Genomic DNA, 16,663 nt, shown 5'->3' on the forward strand with positions numbered 1-16,663 from the left:
GCACATTATGTCGGCCACTATGCAAAAGATTCCACTGGACCCTATCAGCAACGTAATAAAGTTAACTTTGGAATAATGACGGCGTAGGATTATGGAGTGCGACTGCCGGTCAAACCAAAACAGAGGAGTGGGAGGCTAGATTTGCATGCATTCTATATGGAAAGAAATGCCAAAATTTGGAAGATTTGTACTTTATTTGTAGATACTTTGATGCCAAGAAAGATGATTTTTTCAAACGCGCACTTTTCTAGAATTATGTAAAATGGGAAACAACGATCTTGAGACGATAGTCATATGTTGTTATATATATATTATATATATATATATATATATATTATTTATATATATATATAAACTTTTTATAAATTACAACGTGTCGAAATAGAAAGACATTGAGTAATTAGTTTAACAAATAATATTAAAAAAAAAACCAGTGGTTCACCTTTATTGATGTACTAAATTATACATTAATTAAATTTTGGTATTATAAAGGAAAAATAAACTCATATATATACATACAATTATAAACAAAGTACATTACACAGACTACATTTACACATACATACACACACCTATCATAGATAATATGGTAGAACAACTTATTATTGGTTAAAGTGTTAGGTCTAATAATTGCATTCTTTTTAGTCTTATATTATACGAGTACTCGTATGTGGTGTTGTCAAGACTTGCTATCAGTTCGTTTGGATGATGGTCAATTTTACTCTTGAAGATAAGGGCACTATTTTTATTTCTTCACTGATTGTGAGTGTATCGGTGTCCTGATGAATTAACCATGTCGGCAAATACCTTGGCGCGGAATTTTATATTTGATAGTACGAAATAGGATAAAAAAAATTATTCATTCCACAATTTATCTGTAAAACCCACCGATACTAAAATCTTGACGGTTTGACTTTAGTATCGGTAGATTTTACAGATAAATTGTTGAATGGATTATTTTTTTTAGTTAAGATCACTTCCAATATTATAATATATTAAAAATTATTGAACTCCTCTAACCGAATTTTATAACCTAATATTATTTTATAACCCCTTATTTCTTTATAACTAATAATAGTTGTATATATCTATGCATAATCCAATTATAGAACGTTGTCAAATATTTATCAAAATGTTTGCATTTTTATTGTGATGCAGAGTGACATGAATGCTATAGCATCCAAATTTAAAAGTGAATGAATTTCAATTTAATTGATATGATCTCACGTTTTTGTAATTATTACACCTCCCAAGGTAATGACTAATTGATTCTTTAGTTATTTTCATATTATCTTATCTTTTTCCGTAGGCACTAATTAGCTCGGGCAAGCACAATGCGTAATACTTGACGTGGATGCTATAGCATTCATACTATATAACGATTAAAATATGATAATCTGACTACCCTTGTAAGTAGTAATCAATCAAATTTCGAATGTCACAGCCAATTTCAAAATAAATTGAATATCAATTGTGTACCTTGCCGAAACTTTCATTATCCGGGAAATATGTTAATTTCTACTATAAACCATCAAAATTAAAACTTTTGTATACAAATATAAATTCTGCAAAAATAGTTTTAGTAGCACGTATATTAAAAAAAAATATAAGTTAAGAAAAATAAATAGAAAAACAGCAATTACAAGTGGAACTGTAATATTTTTCTATATATATATATATTCTTCGGAATATTTAGTGTAGCAAAAAACTAACTTATTCAAGTGCTAAAGGAAGAGATTTATGAGTAAAAGGGACATGGGGCTCACGAAGTAATTTTGTAAATATTTATTTAATCTATAATAAATGTCTTTTATATTAAATGTAAAATTGTATTGCATTGCATTAGTATTGCATTGCATTAGCAAATTTTTTTTTCAAAAATAATAAAATAAGGAGGGGATAATGTGTAAATAATAATTTATCAAAATTGGCCAAATAAGTAATTTAATAATCATTTCAAAAAATTTATTTTATAGTAAGTAATGAATTATCATGTATAATATCCGAAGGCTTCAGTGAAATCAAAGTTTGCTTAGAAAATATTGTCTCATTCACAATAATTTTAAGATTTTTTCGAATGAGTTGCGATGTTTATTCTTACACCATGGATTAAAAATATTATCTAAATTGGGATAATTGGATACTATCAAACCTAATTTTATATGATTAATTATCAATTAAAACTATTTCTCTCATACAAACTATAAATATTTATGTCCTAGTTGAATTTAAAATTAATTTCAATTTGAAAAAAGTATTAGGTAATATATGATTGATAACCTATTTTTCTATCATTGAATCTAGTACATATTAAATATTATTTTACCGTTATATCCTTAACCTTGTAAATAATTTAAACTTGTTGAAATTCAGATTATTTACATCTTTGTTAATTTATACACTAATTGAAACTAAATTAAAACAAACACAAAAAGAAATTTAACAAAGTTGACATAGCGACTGGCCCTGAAAATCATTACACACAGTAGTTAAATATCAATAAAAATGATTTTTTATGTAAAAATTATATACGTTAGAAATATACTCTCGGCGAAGTATTGCCCTAGGGCAGGTCCGTGAACTGAGTTAAACCCCAACTATATTCAAGAAAGTATATTGTGAAAAATTTCTCATTGCCATCTCATATTGCCCGAAATGGACTATTTGCAATCGCAAGCACATTTTTAAACTTGACTCGATGTCAGCGCAATGTAACAATGTTATATAATTCTTGTTGAATTACCTTTGCACGAGAATAAAATAAATAGATAACCACATACAAAGATATACATAAACATAAATGAACACAGGCACTAGAGTTGTTTAATATTTTGTAAAAAGATTATGTTAAATTAAATTTTAAGATATCCAATTTAAAAATTATTAAATTTTCCGAAATTTTCCAATCACTTCATAATAAACATTAGCCTCTAGTAAATTGTAAGCATTAATAAAATATTCACAGCTAGGAGCAAAATTAGGAATAAATATTGGCATGACAGATTGACCTAAACGTCTAAGCAAAATGCATTACTTATCACCTGTATCTTATGATCATCTGATAATATTTGGCTCCAAACCATCAAAGTACTGATTAAAATTGAATGTATACAAATACATTAGGCACTGAAACATTATAGCAATCGTGTCACCATGTCCTAGTAATCGACTTAATCACGGAAAATCTAAAATCGAACTGACACCCATAGACGTCAATGTTAACATTTGTATTTTACGGTACTCATTAGCATTTTACACAAAATATGATTTCTGACGTATCGTTTAGTAACTTAATTAACAGATTTCGCGATACATTTTCAATGTAAAAAATGACGTAAACTGGGATGTAACGAATTAAAAAGATTAATACTGAAGGCGTGGATATTTTGACAAATAATAATTTGATCTTGCTATGGTAACATCATAGACTTGATTTCTGGATTGATATCTATATTTTTCAATTTTTTTGTTCATTTTACAAATAAGCGTATGAAATCGAACTGTGTCTTGATTGCCATCTATGAAAATTAATAAAAAATCTTTGTATTTTTTAAAAAATTTGCTTTGTTTTGGTTATAGACTTTCTCGTTTTATTCAAAGTTCAAATCATGTAACATGATATAAATTTCTCGGCAATTTTTTTGTAAAATCTTTCAAACTGTTAGGATCAAGTTAGTTAGTTTACTATTACTATGGACTCATATGTTATCTAAGTATTTTTAAAATCAATTTTAGTACTACAAGCCTTTTAAAGTTTATATATGAATACCTATTTTTACAAGTGAATATTTAAAATAATTGATCAGGATATTATAGAAACGCCTACTAGTCTTTATTATGAAAAATGAAAAACAGATATCGTGGCTTATATAAAATCGCTAAATTATTTGAGAATAATTTATGAATCCTTTAAATCAATAAAGAAAAGTTAAAACCATCGATTAATTTTAAATTAACGAAAGTGTAACTCTTCTTCACGAATGTCACAATAAATAATTTCAGTTCTTCTTATCGCTTCTTTAATCTTACACTTTTTTTTTTTTTTTTTTTTTTTTTTTTTTTTTTTTTTTTTTTTTATTTGACTTCGTTATATAACATTTGGTCATATACAAACATAATGAATATACATTAAGGATAAATACATAACATCTTATTACTAAATTAAATTATATAACTAATTTAGATTTTACAATAAATTCATATAATATTTTATAATTTCTTTCATTTCTTATTATGCAAATCCATGCAATTGGTTTTATTATACTTTTGTCGTCATAATATTTGTCCAGCATTTCTTCTCGTTGTTTTATATACCTGCTACATTTCATAATAATATGTTCTATATTTCCGTCTTCTTCTCCACATTCACAGATAGCTGAAGACCTAATACCAATTTTATATAAGTGACTTGGAAAATTGCCATGGTTTAATCTGATTCTACTTAACGTAGTTACAAATTTTCTATCTTCATTTTTAAGACTTTTAAACCAAGTTTTTTTTCTAATTTTATTCTCTATAGTCTTATATGTTTTTCCCTTTACCGTGTCATCCCAAATTTTTTGCCATTCCTCTTCCACATTTCTTTTACTTATGTTTTCGACATCACTTTTCAGCATAATGTCCATTTTTTCTCCTTGTTTCGTTGCTATTTTTGCTAATTTATCCACCTTTTCATTTCCCTCTATTCCATTATGTCCTCTGATCCACGTAATTTTTATCTCATTTCCTATCAATTTTATATTTTCTAACTCGCTTCGAATTTCTGTATAAATTGCTTCCTCAAAAAGATTTTTTTGTTTATGCTTATTAATTTTTCTACACAACTTTTACAATCGGTATATACAATTGCTCTTCTTATGTTCAAGTTTTTAATATATTTTACCGCTTCTCCTATAGCTACTAATTCCGCAGTATATACTGAAACAAAATCTGGTAGTTTTATCAATTTTTGAAATTCTTTATTCTCATGGATCATGGCACACCCTACTTCATTATTTACTTTAGAGCCATCTGTGTAGATTTCCTCATATCCTCTACTGTTTATAATATTTGTCTCTTCATTATTAATATTGACAAAAAATTGTTTACCTTCATCAAACCATAATTTTTTAAGATTAACGTTGTTTTCATATATCTTATAGACATTAGTTTTCTTCATGAAATTCAAACTGTCTACCATAATATTTTGCTTATTATCCCAAAATTTATTATTCTCCATTAATTTTTCCAATTCTTCTAATCCACTAATAATATTTGGCTCTCTTCTTAATATCTTCTTATAAATATATTTATGGATTAAATATTTCCATCTTAGTTTTAGAGGTAATTCTCCACTTTCAACTAACATTGCATTTATTGGCGTGGATTTCATTGCGCCAATACATATTCTGATACATCTATATTGTACTTTATCCAACACCTTTACATGTGGACTACTGTGATAAGCAATGCTACCATAATCTAAAATTGGTCTAATCAAAGTTTTATATAGCTCTAAACTCGTTTGTGGATGAGCACCCCACCATGTTTTGTTCACCACTCTTAATAGGTTTATCCTTTTTTCTATTTTCTTTTTAATATCTTGTATACATTCTTTAAATTTCAATTTTTGATCCAACTTGACTCCTAAAAATTTATTACTATTTTTAACCGCTATTGAATGCTCTTCCGTACTAATATGAGTTGGTAAATCATTCAACCTATGTCTTGTGAATACCCCTATCGAGCTTTTCTCATCCGAAAGTTCCAAGCCTTTATCCCTCAACCATCCATGAAGTTTTTTAATATTTTCCTTCATAATATTAAACGCTAGATTTAAATCCCTTTGTTCTACATAAATGAGTATGTCATCGGCATATTGTATAATATTAGTACCTCTTACCCAAATATTATCTATATCTCTTACATATATAGCATACAATAATGGGCTAAGTATACCTCCTTGTGGTAGTCCTTTATTCACTACTCTTTCACCAATTATTTTGTTATCTTTCTTCACTATTATATTCCTTTCATATATATTAAATGTTAAGGCTGACACCAATCGGAATGGTAATCCTATTTTAATTAATTCTTGGAACATTATACTTGGAACGACATTATCATATGCCCCTTTAATATCGCAAAAGAGTGCCACCACATAATTATTTCTTGAAAATGCCAAATTAATATCAACCATTAATTTACATAAATTATCCTTCGTACTCAGCCCTCTTCTGAATCCGTATTGACTTTTAGATAATATTTTATTTTTCTCTACAAACCACTCCAATCTTCTTTTTATCATTAAATCTTTGGTTTTAGCAACACACGATGCTAGTGATATAGGTCTGTAATTATCTGTATTATCTGCATTTCCATTTGTCTTTTTAAAGAGAATTATATTATATTTATTCCAGTCTCTAACTATTTGTGTATCCAACCAGTACTTATTGATTAATCTTAATAGCACTTCCTTACCTATATTTGGTAATTCAGATAACATAACGTAATGAATATTATCTATTCCTGGTGCAGTGTCTTTTCTCCTATTCATTGCGACGTCCATCTCCCATATATTAAACGGTTTCATGACTTCTTTGATATAGTTTTTATCTTTCAAGTATTGCAATCTCATACAACTATCCTTTACTCCCATTGGGGCTATTTTATTCAATAACATATCTATCCAATTGTTGTCGCATCTTTTATTTTCTTTTTCAGTATCTTCTCCAATATTTTTCAATCTTTTAATCATACTATATATTTGCTTGGTTGGTGTGTTTGGGTTCAGAGTTTTAATGTAGTTATCCCAGCTTTCTTTTTTCTTTTGCTTTAACTTTGCTCTTACCTCATTTTTAACAAGATTACATTGTAAATAGTTTTCTAAGTTCATATTTTTCCTATATTTTTTTTCTGCTTCTCTCCTTTTTTTAATTAAGGTGTTACATTCTTCATCCCACCAAATTTGTTTTATTATCCTTTTTTTTCCTATTCCTTCAGTTTTTGGGATACTTTCATTGCTGCTTCATTAACAATATCCACAAAAGTGTCATAATTTATTTCTTTTTTTGAAATCTTAATTGTTTCAATTTTCTCTTCAATTTCTTTTCTATATTGCTCCCAATTAGCCTTACTACACCTCCATTTTCTATTAGATGTAGTTTCATCAAAGATCTTTTTTTCATTTAATTCCATTATTATTGGATAATGATCTGAGCCTAGATCATCATTATACATATCCCATACTATTTTATGTGCTATGTCTGAAGAGCAGATAGTAATATCAACTATTGATTTACATATTCTATTACTAATTACTTTATTATTATCGTTTAATATAAAAAGTTGGTTCTCCTCTATCGCTTCCAGTAGTCTACGTCCTTTTGTATCTTCATAGTCACAACCCCAAGCTTGACTATGGACATTAAAATCTCCTCCAATTATACAGGGTTTTTTAATTCCATTCAGTAACCTATTCCATTGCCCTTCTGAAATATTAGCCTTTGGTGAAACATATAATGATACACATACTATTTTCTTACTTCCTAATAATATTTCTGCAGCACACATTTGACATAAATCCATATTAATGTATTCCCTATTAATTTTATATTCTTTAAACTTCATATTTTTATTAATCAATATAGCAGTTCCTCCTTTTCCATCTAATCTGTCTTCTCTAATTATAATAAAATTTTTAAACTTGTATTCCTGAGTTATTTTAAACCAAGTCTCAGATATCAAAATAACATCAATGTTTTCTTCATAAATAAAATTTTCTAAACTTTCTCTATTTGACGGTAAAGATCTTGCATTCCATTGCATAATTTTAATATTTTTATTTTTAAATTTTTTCATATTTAAAATATTAGTTTTATTTTTTTCCATAATAACTCTACTTGCCATAATTGTTTTGTTGTTGAATTTATTATATTTTAAACTATTATTCCGTACCTGTATCTTCAATAACATTGCCTATTTTATTAGTTTCCATCACTGCTTTTTCAGTACACAATGATTCTATTTCTTCTTCCAGGGCTGTCCATATATTCTGTGTGTTTATCTCTGTTTTAAAACTTAATCTTAGCCTTATTTTGTTAAAAATTTCTTTGAATTGTTGCTTCATCTTCTTTTTTTTTCTTTTTCATCTTCATTTTTATTTGGGTTATTTTCTTCACTATTGTATTTCGTTACTTCCTTTCTCCTTTCCTTGTATTCTTCTGCATTTATTCTTTTTTGTCTTCCTTCAATTCTTAATGTCGTGTGCTTAGGTTTTCTAATTTTCAATATATTTTCTTCATTAATTTCTACTTCTTTTTCTTTAATATGATTTAACATTTCAAACTTGTTATTATTAAATCTGTTTAATTGATTATCTGATTGTTTAATTAATGAAGGAAATACATTTTGATAATCTCTGTTATAAAATTTGGTCTGTACTATATCTGCATATGTTCTCTTACGCAATATTTGCTTAGCTTCACTTATAGAAATATTCTGATATGCTTTCAACTCCTTTAATTTTTTATTATATAAATACGTTTGACAATTTCTATCATTCGCTTGATGATTATTTCGGCATAAAGCACATATTTCTATTTGGCTCACACATTCTTTTACATCATGTTCATCCGAACATTTTCTACATCTTTGCCTGCCCTGGCACTGAAGACGAATATGGCCGAACCTCCAGCATTTGTGGCACTGTATAACATTTTCAATAAAAGGTTGAACCTCGCAAGCTACTGAATGAATAAATACATTTTCTGGAAGATAACTGCCCCTGAACCAAATCTTCACTCTTTGTGTTTTATAACTGCTATTATATGCCTTTTTATTTTTAATACACTTCACTTTAATAATTTCAACATCCGTTTTAATGCAACTCATGATTTCATCTTCTTCAATCTCTGGGTCTACATTAAATATAATACCTATTCTCGTAGTTTTATGCTTCGGAATATAAGTTTTAATATTATACTCGTCCAGTAATTTCTGTTTCACCACTGTATTAGCACTCTTCCAATCATTAAAACATATTTTTATTTTATTTATACCTATAGCTGCAACATTACTTATCTTATTACTAACACTTGACACTTTTGTATGTAAAATTCTTCCTAACGCCATTGGATGTAGTCTACCCAAATTTTTATCTTTTGATTCTGCATATATAACAAATGGACCTTCGCTCCTTTCATCATAATAGAAAAACTCCTCTTCATAGGTTTTTTTATTTAAATTACTATCCATTTCTTCATTTACTTCACTTGCCCAATCGATATTTACATCGTTTTCATTAATTCCATCATTATTAGTTTTCTCTAAATGTGTTTTGTTAACTTGTACTTCAATTTCACCTTTTTTCCTTATCACACTTAACTTTTCGCGATTCTTATCAAATATTTTATTACTTAACAATCTTCTTTTCTTTCTAAAATCTATTACTCCCTTTTTAATACTTTTCTTATTACTTTTTTTATATTCACAATTTTTAACTAAATTAATTTCACTAACTTTTGTTTCATTAATATTATTATCCAAATCATTTATTTCATAATCACTAATGTCATCCATTTCGTATTCAAACTCTTCTATTGACGTAATTCTGTTATCAACTGGATTCAATTCACAATCCTCAAAATCATGATGACCACTGTCATCGTCGTCACTTTCCTGGCCGTACTGGCCAGACTCCATTGTTCACTTACTGACTCACTCGCTCTTATCAGATTATGTAAATTTATTTACCGATGTGTATCGCACGAATGCTCGATGCAGACTGTGATCTTTACACTTAAATAATCAAATTTTGCCATGCTTATAAAATAAGTAGGTAGTATATTTTGTAAATTTTATTATTGATCGGAATAATGTGTTTTATAAGTTGTATTTGCCATCAGACATCCTAATCTAGTGATTTTTCTCGAAAAGGCAACCCAGTGGTCAACCACTCTTCCATCTTATGTATGAACTATGGGTCCATTTCTGACGTAAAATAGATCAATAATTTGGCAATGTTATATTACACTGCTTTTTTTAATATAAAATGGTACACTGACAAAATGCTAAGTATTTGCTAAATTTTCTAAAAACTAACATTTCGCACGTGTTATTATGGCACATCATATAGATGCACTTATGATGTAACTTTGTTGACTGTTTGTTTTCTAGGTTATGTTTTATATCTGAAAATCCTGATCGAACAACAAATACATAGCTTTTTGACAGAATTTAGACCTATTTTATATGAAAAACGCAGCGTAAACATAGCCTTGCCATAACGTTGCTCTATTTTATGGCAGAATATCGTTGTCGTATAGATGTTGCAGTAACTGCCACAAAAAAGTTTGATATCATTCTGCTTGATATCGTGCTATCAAGATTAAGATCGATCTCGAAATTAGTTTGTGTTACGCCACGATCGGCTTAGATATTTCATTTGCCAAAACTTGACTTTACACAAATTAGGTAACACAAATTCCAATCCAAAAGATTTTAAATTTTTAAGATTTTTTCAGGGTTCATAAAATTTATTACCAAAATCAATTGCCTAAAATGTATAAACTATTTTATTTTGTTTAGATGAATTGTTGAGGGTTGGAAGCCACAATATACGATACAATGTTTTGGTTCGAAAATCGTAGTATAACATCATAGACCTCATGAATGCTAAATTAACTTTATCTTGGACATGCGTTAGAGTGTCCAGTCGTTTGCATGTCGTTTGTCACGTTATTTAACAATAATTTATGTGTGTAGTTCCTACTCACGTTTTGAGAGCGCGTTTGATTCGCCTAAAGGAAGTTGTAGATTTTTAAATAATGTTCGCGCACACTTCCCACTCTTTGCGACAGATCAGTTTTGCAATAAGGATGAATAGATAGATGTGTTATTTAGTTATACTATCTATTATTTTAATGAATTGTTGATGAAATTACTCTGAGACAACTAGTATCAATAAAATATAAAAGCTATTTGAGATAGTTAAAAAGATTTTGTCAAATATTAAATCAATGGTATACAAGTATGGTAGTGGAAAACACTAATTATTAATTTTAACCGTATGTGGTTGTATTGGATGAAAGTGTGAATTTTTTAATTCAGAATCTGATGTGGACTGAATATCATTAGCCAGGAGATGTAACATTAAACCTTACAAAATTGCTGCCCAATGTTGATAACTAAACAATAACTTTTTGTTTACTTTACTTTTTTATGATTATTTTGAAGTCAATTAATAAATGTAAACAAGTATTTCTACTTTAAATATTCAATAATACACTTTAATATTATTAGAAATTTATAAAAAAAGATCGATATCGGATAAATAGGCCCATGAGTAAAAGTTTGAAAACTCTCAGTTCACCCTGAGAATACATACATGATAATTGATAACGATTATATTTGTGTATTGATGTTTATAGAATTATTATATTACAAACTGATATCAAACAGTAAGCAGCAAGTGATTGTATCAAAATGTCATCTAATTTTAGGTAGGAAAACTTAAAAGCAATATTGTATTATTGCCAAACTCTTAATTTACAATTTTACTTAGCATTTATTTCGTGACTATTTTAGTGTTCTTAAATTAATACGCTGCTCGTACAGTTTGCTTGTCAATGAGGAATGTATAAGTGAATAAATGAATAATATATATATATATATATATATATATATACATAGTATGTACGTGTGTGCAAAAAACTCAAATTCTATACCTTTTTACTTGCACCTTTCCAAACAACTGTTTCCATGCACGATATATATTTTATAGTCCTCATAATGTATCATTTTCATCACAATGCTTCTTTCGTTTCCATTTTCACCTGAAATGACACATTGCAACAGTAGCTACCCCCAAAATATAGATCCTATGACCCCAAAACATGGGTCCTACCACATTCTTTTCATAATTGTACCTAGAAGAAATCATTCTTATTACACTCACTGCATTTTCTCAAATATAATAGAATATTTTACTGTAATATTTTTAATCAATTTCAAGTTATTTTTAAACCATTTACAATTTACTTTTCATATATTATTTCGTTAGGTACTCGTCATTTCTATCTTGTATTTCTTCAAAATAATATCATTCATTGTATACTGCATTTTTTTTCTTATTAAACGTTGCATGTATCAAATCAAAAATATATAAGTTAAGTTGAAATTTCAGTTTAAAGTAAAAATATCTCATTACTCATTTGTAGAAATACTTAATCTAAAAATGAGTTGAGTTAAATGAGATTTATGAAATGTTGCGATCATATGTTTCGACCATGGATGCCTCGCACGTGTGTCATTCCGGCTTATGCAAATGAATTTGCTTATTGGTAGTAATGTGATCTGTCACCATGGCATGTGGACCAGATAATTATTACATTCAATTAGTTCAAATGCTACAATACAATTTTTAAACGAAGAAAACCTACGCCACAAACTCTCTAATTCTATGACTAATAATCGTTACATCGCGATATGGGTCAACAGCATTTTATCATCCTGAAGGACTATATACATTATAATGAAAGATGATTATGCTAGAAGATTTTTAATATTATTATTAGTTTATTAACCAGTTAATTGTGCGCACTCATTAAAATGTGCTGTGCACGAAGTTTTGTGGCGTCAGAATCAAGATAGAATATTTGACTGAGAATTTGAGAATATGTTATGTTTTTATTTTCACAAATTGCAATTTAAATATCCAATGATCAACGATTTAAACGCATGACGAATATTACGTTGATACACAAAATTTCTAAGACTACTAAATTCGTCAACCACAGTTAACTGAAAAAATCGAAGTATATTTACATTACAATGTTCCCTAAATGCTAACCGTTATGTTAGAGTATTGTGCTGTTGAAAAATAATATACATATAACATTTTTCAGTAAATTGTAATATATTATAAATTTATCAATCGTAATATTCATTGCTTTAATTGTCAAAATATCAAAATAATTACGTTTCAAAGTGAATTTGGTTTAAATCCATAAACAATTTTAACTACAGCTCACCGTATTAAAAGGTATAAATATGAAGCGCAATACAGTCCTAGGTCTGTTGTTGATAAAGAACGGTTTACCATTTCACTATTTATTTCATTATGTAATATAAATACAAAATTTTTTTTTTTTTTTTTTTTTTTTTTATTAACTTTCAAAAATAGCAATCAGAACGGGTTACAATTCTATAAGCTATTGGGATATATGTAACTCAAATACAGTATTTGAGTTCAAAACAAAATATAAATAATGATATGTAAAAATAAAGTTATTTAGAAAACTCCCCAGTGGGAGTTTCTAAAGTGATCATTCAAATTAAGTCAGCTGGTTGCTTTTTCTTTAGTCTTCTCACATCCGCGGTGACGAGCAGTGGAGAAATAGTAGCGTTCTTGTGCTTGTGAAGTCTGGCAAAGTGGGATGTACTTCTAGCTTTTACAACTTCTTGGACCTTTTCTATATTTAAATCATTATGAATTATCTCGTTAGAAACGAACCATGGTGCATTGGTGATTAGTCTAAGAATTTTGCTCTGTTTCCTTTGAATGGCAGATATACGCGTTTTGCTGGCGCATCCCCAGAGTTCAACCCCGTAGAACCATATGGGTTTGATCACCGTTCTGTATATTAGCACCTTATTATCAAGGGACAATTTAGATTTTGGGCCTAACATCCAATATAGGGATTTTACTTTTCTCTCTAATTGTTTACATTTGTTGCTGATATGTGGAATCCAATTCAATTTTTTGTCTAGGTGCAAGCCTAGATACTTTACAGTATCTGATTGAGGTATCGTTTTATCATTGATAATAACTGCCGGACACTTGTCTCTCTTTAGGGTGAAGGTGACTTGGCAAGACTTTGATTCATTAATTTTAATTCTCCACTTCTGGGCCCATGCTTCTATTTTGTTTAAATGGTGCTGTAGTTTTGTGCTAGCTATAACAGGATTAATATGGGATGTTGCTATTACTGTGTCATCAGCAAATGTACCTAACATTGCATTTTCTGATTGTGGTAAATCATGTGTAAAAATAATATAAAGGATTGGACCCAAGCAACTACCTTGTGGGACGCCGGCTTTTATGAATCGATAACTGGATAAATCTGTACCAACTTTGGTTCTGAACTGTCTTTTCTCCAAGTAGGATTGAAAGAATTTGTGATAATCGGGAACTATATTCTTGATTTTAATAAGCAATCCTTCATGCCACACCTTGTCGAAGGCCTGTTTCACGTCCAAAAAAGCTGCTGTGCAGTATTCTCCATCTTCGAAAGATTTGTGGATTTTGTTTACTAACCTATGACACTGCTGTATTGTTGAATGCATCGGCCTAAATCCATACTGATGGTCTGGAAATAGATTGTAGCGGTTAGAAATATCAGATAGTATTAGTTTTTCAAAAACTTTGGCTATATTGGACAGAAGCGAGATCGGTCTGTAAGAATCTACTAAATCAGGATTTTTCTCTGGCTTAGGAATTAATATTATTTCACACTGTTTGAGCGACATTGGCCAATAGTTCAGACGAATAATAGCGTTAATGATGTAAGTTAAAAGAACGTATCCCTTTTTTGGTAGTTCTTTCAGCATCTTTGTTGTAACTAAATCTATGCCTGGAGCCTTTCTGTTCCGCAAAGTTTGACAGCAAGAGTGTAGTTGACCCGGTGTAAACCTAGGCACACGGGATTCAGTTGTCGAATATGAAGGTTGAGGGTTGAGTACGTCAGGGCTATTGCAACTGTTAATGTTTGGTTTAAATACTGTTTCTAGGTAGTCCGCGAAGCAATCAGCTTTCTCCTTGTTACTTCTGGCCCAAGTGAATCCGTCTGAAGTTGATACTTTTATGGGGTTGTTTATTATATTCTTCCTTTTGTTGCTCCTTATAGGGCGCCAGATAGAATTATCGCTAGTGTTTAAGTTTGAAACATACCTGTCGAAGTTTTCTTGGTTAAATTCTCTTAACTTGTACTTGAGCTTGTTACTTAAATTATTTAATAAAGTTTTAGTATGAGGATCATGATATTTCTGCCAAAGCCTTCTAATTCTCCTTTTTTCAGCTATGAGATTTCTGATCTCAAAGCTGTAGGAAAAATTATTTTTACGCTCAATGATAGGAGTTGAAAATCTAGCTGCATCTTTAAGAATGTTTGTCAAATTGTCTAAAGTTTTCTCTATTTCTGTAGATGTTTTCAGCCTTATACCCAAGTCGATTTTCTGTGATAAATAGTCTCTATACAGTTCCCAGTTTGTATAACTGTTGTGTAATTGAGTCGTTGAAGAATATTTGATGGCAGTAGATCCAAGAGTTAATAACAATGGAGAATGATCTGAGGATAGATCATGGCAGTTTGTTATTGAGATATTAGAAATGCTAATACCTTTAATTATGGCAAAGTCCAACAAGTCCGGACGCTTATTTGGATCTGATGGCCAGTACGTTGGTGACCATGGTGAAATAAATGCATATTTGTTAGCTTTTATTACCTTTTCAAGCTCTCGACCTTTCGTTGTTGTGATTCTGGAACCCCATAACGTATTTTTACAATTGAAATCGCCACCGACGAGAAATCTGGGGCCAAGAGTTTTGAAAAATTCTTGCAGATGTTCAAACTTTATGTTGTGTCTTGGAGGACAATAAGTGGCGGAGATACAAATATCAAATGGTAATGCACTTACTACAATTGTGGTAGCCTGTAAGTAAGCAGTATTGAATTTAGTCGATTCATAATGTTTTATATTAGACTTAATTAGAATTGCGCTTCCAGCGTGGCAGGAACCATCGGGGTGTGGTGTGTGATAAGTTGTATAGTTAAGTATTTTAAATTTTGCGTTATCCGGAAGATGTGATTCGCTAACTAGTAAAATGTCGATATTTCTCTCTTTCAGAAAATATGTGAGTTCATACTTGTGTTGGTGAATGCCATTAGCATTCCATATTGCTATTGTGAGTGTGTTGGCCATTATTTAAGTTTATTTACAATTAATGAAAGCATGTTCATCATCATAATGTTTTGTTGGGTCATTTGCTTCATTACATCTTTGAATTCATTAATTATAGAAGTTAGTGCTGAAAGCTCTTGAGACTGGTTATTATTTACTTGAGGTTTTAATACTTGGGAATAGCTCATGTTCTGTGGATTATAAGTTGTTGGTGATGTACGTACCCTGGGATGACGGTAACGAATTAATGTTCTCATGGTGTTTTGGATATTGGATTCTCGTAGTGGCGGTAGTTGGCTGGTTTTGTATGGTTTGATGGTTGGATTTTCTTCTGTTTTTGTCAAGGTTGTGAAAAAATTCGCAACCTTTATAGTTTGCAGGATGTGCTCCGCCACACAAGAAGCAGCACGCTGGGGTGTCCTTGGTTTTTTTACACTTCGATGTAGGATGAGGGTCACCACATTTTACGCAGGCGTAAGGGCGATTGCAATACGTCCTTGAGTGGCCATAGAGCTGACATCTATGACACTGGATGATATCTCTTGATCTCCTTGGAGGTTCGAAGTTTACTATCTGATTCATCAATTTGTTGATCTTATAAATAGTGGAGTTGCTGGGTGCAGGTTCTAAATCAACAAAGAAAATGTTTAAGGGTTTTTTTGTTATACGATGCTTCAGGTTATTAATGCTTCTGACTTTATGTCCATATTTTTCGATAGCAACT

Source organism: Ctenocephalides felis, unplaced genomic scaffold, assembly GCF_003426905.1.
Source record: "Ctenocephalides felis isolate EL2017-DRISC unplaced genomic scaffold, ASM342690v1 CF-g0.4_SCAFFOLD_03571, whole genome shotgun sequence".
NCBI lineage: Eukaryota > Metazoa > Arthropoda > Insecta > Siphonaptera > Pulicidae > Ctenocephalides > Ctenocephalides felis.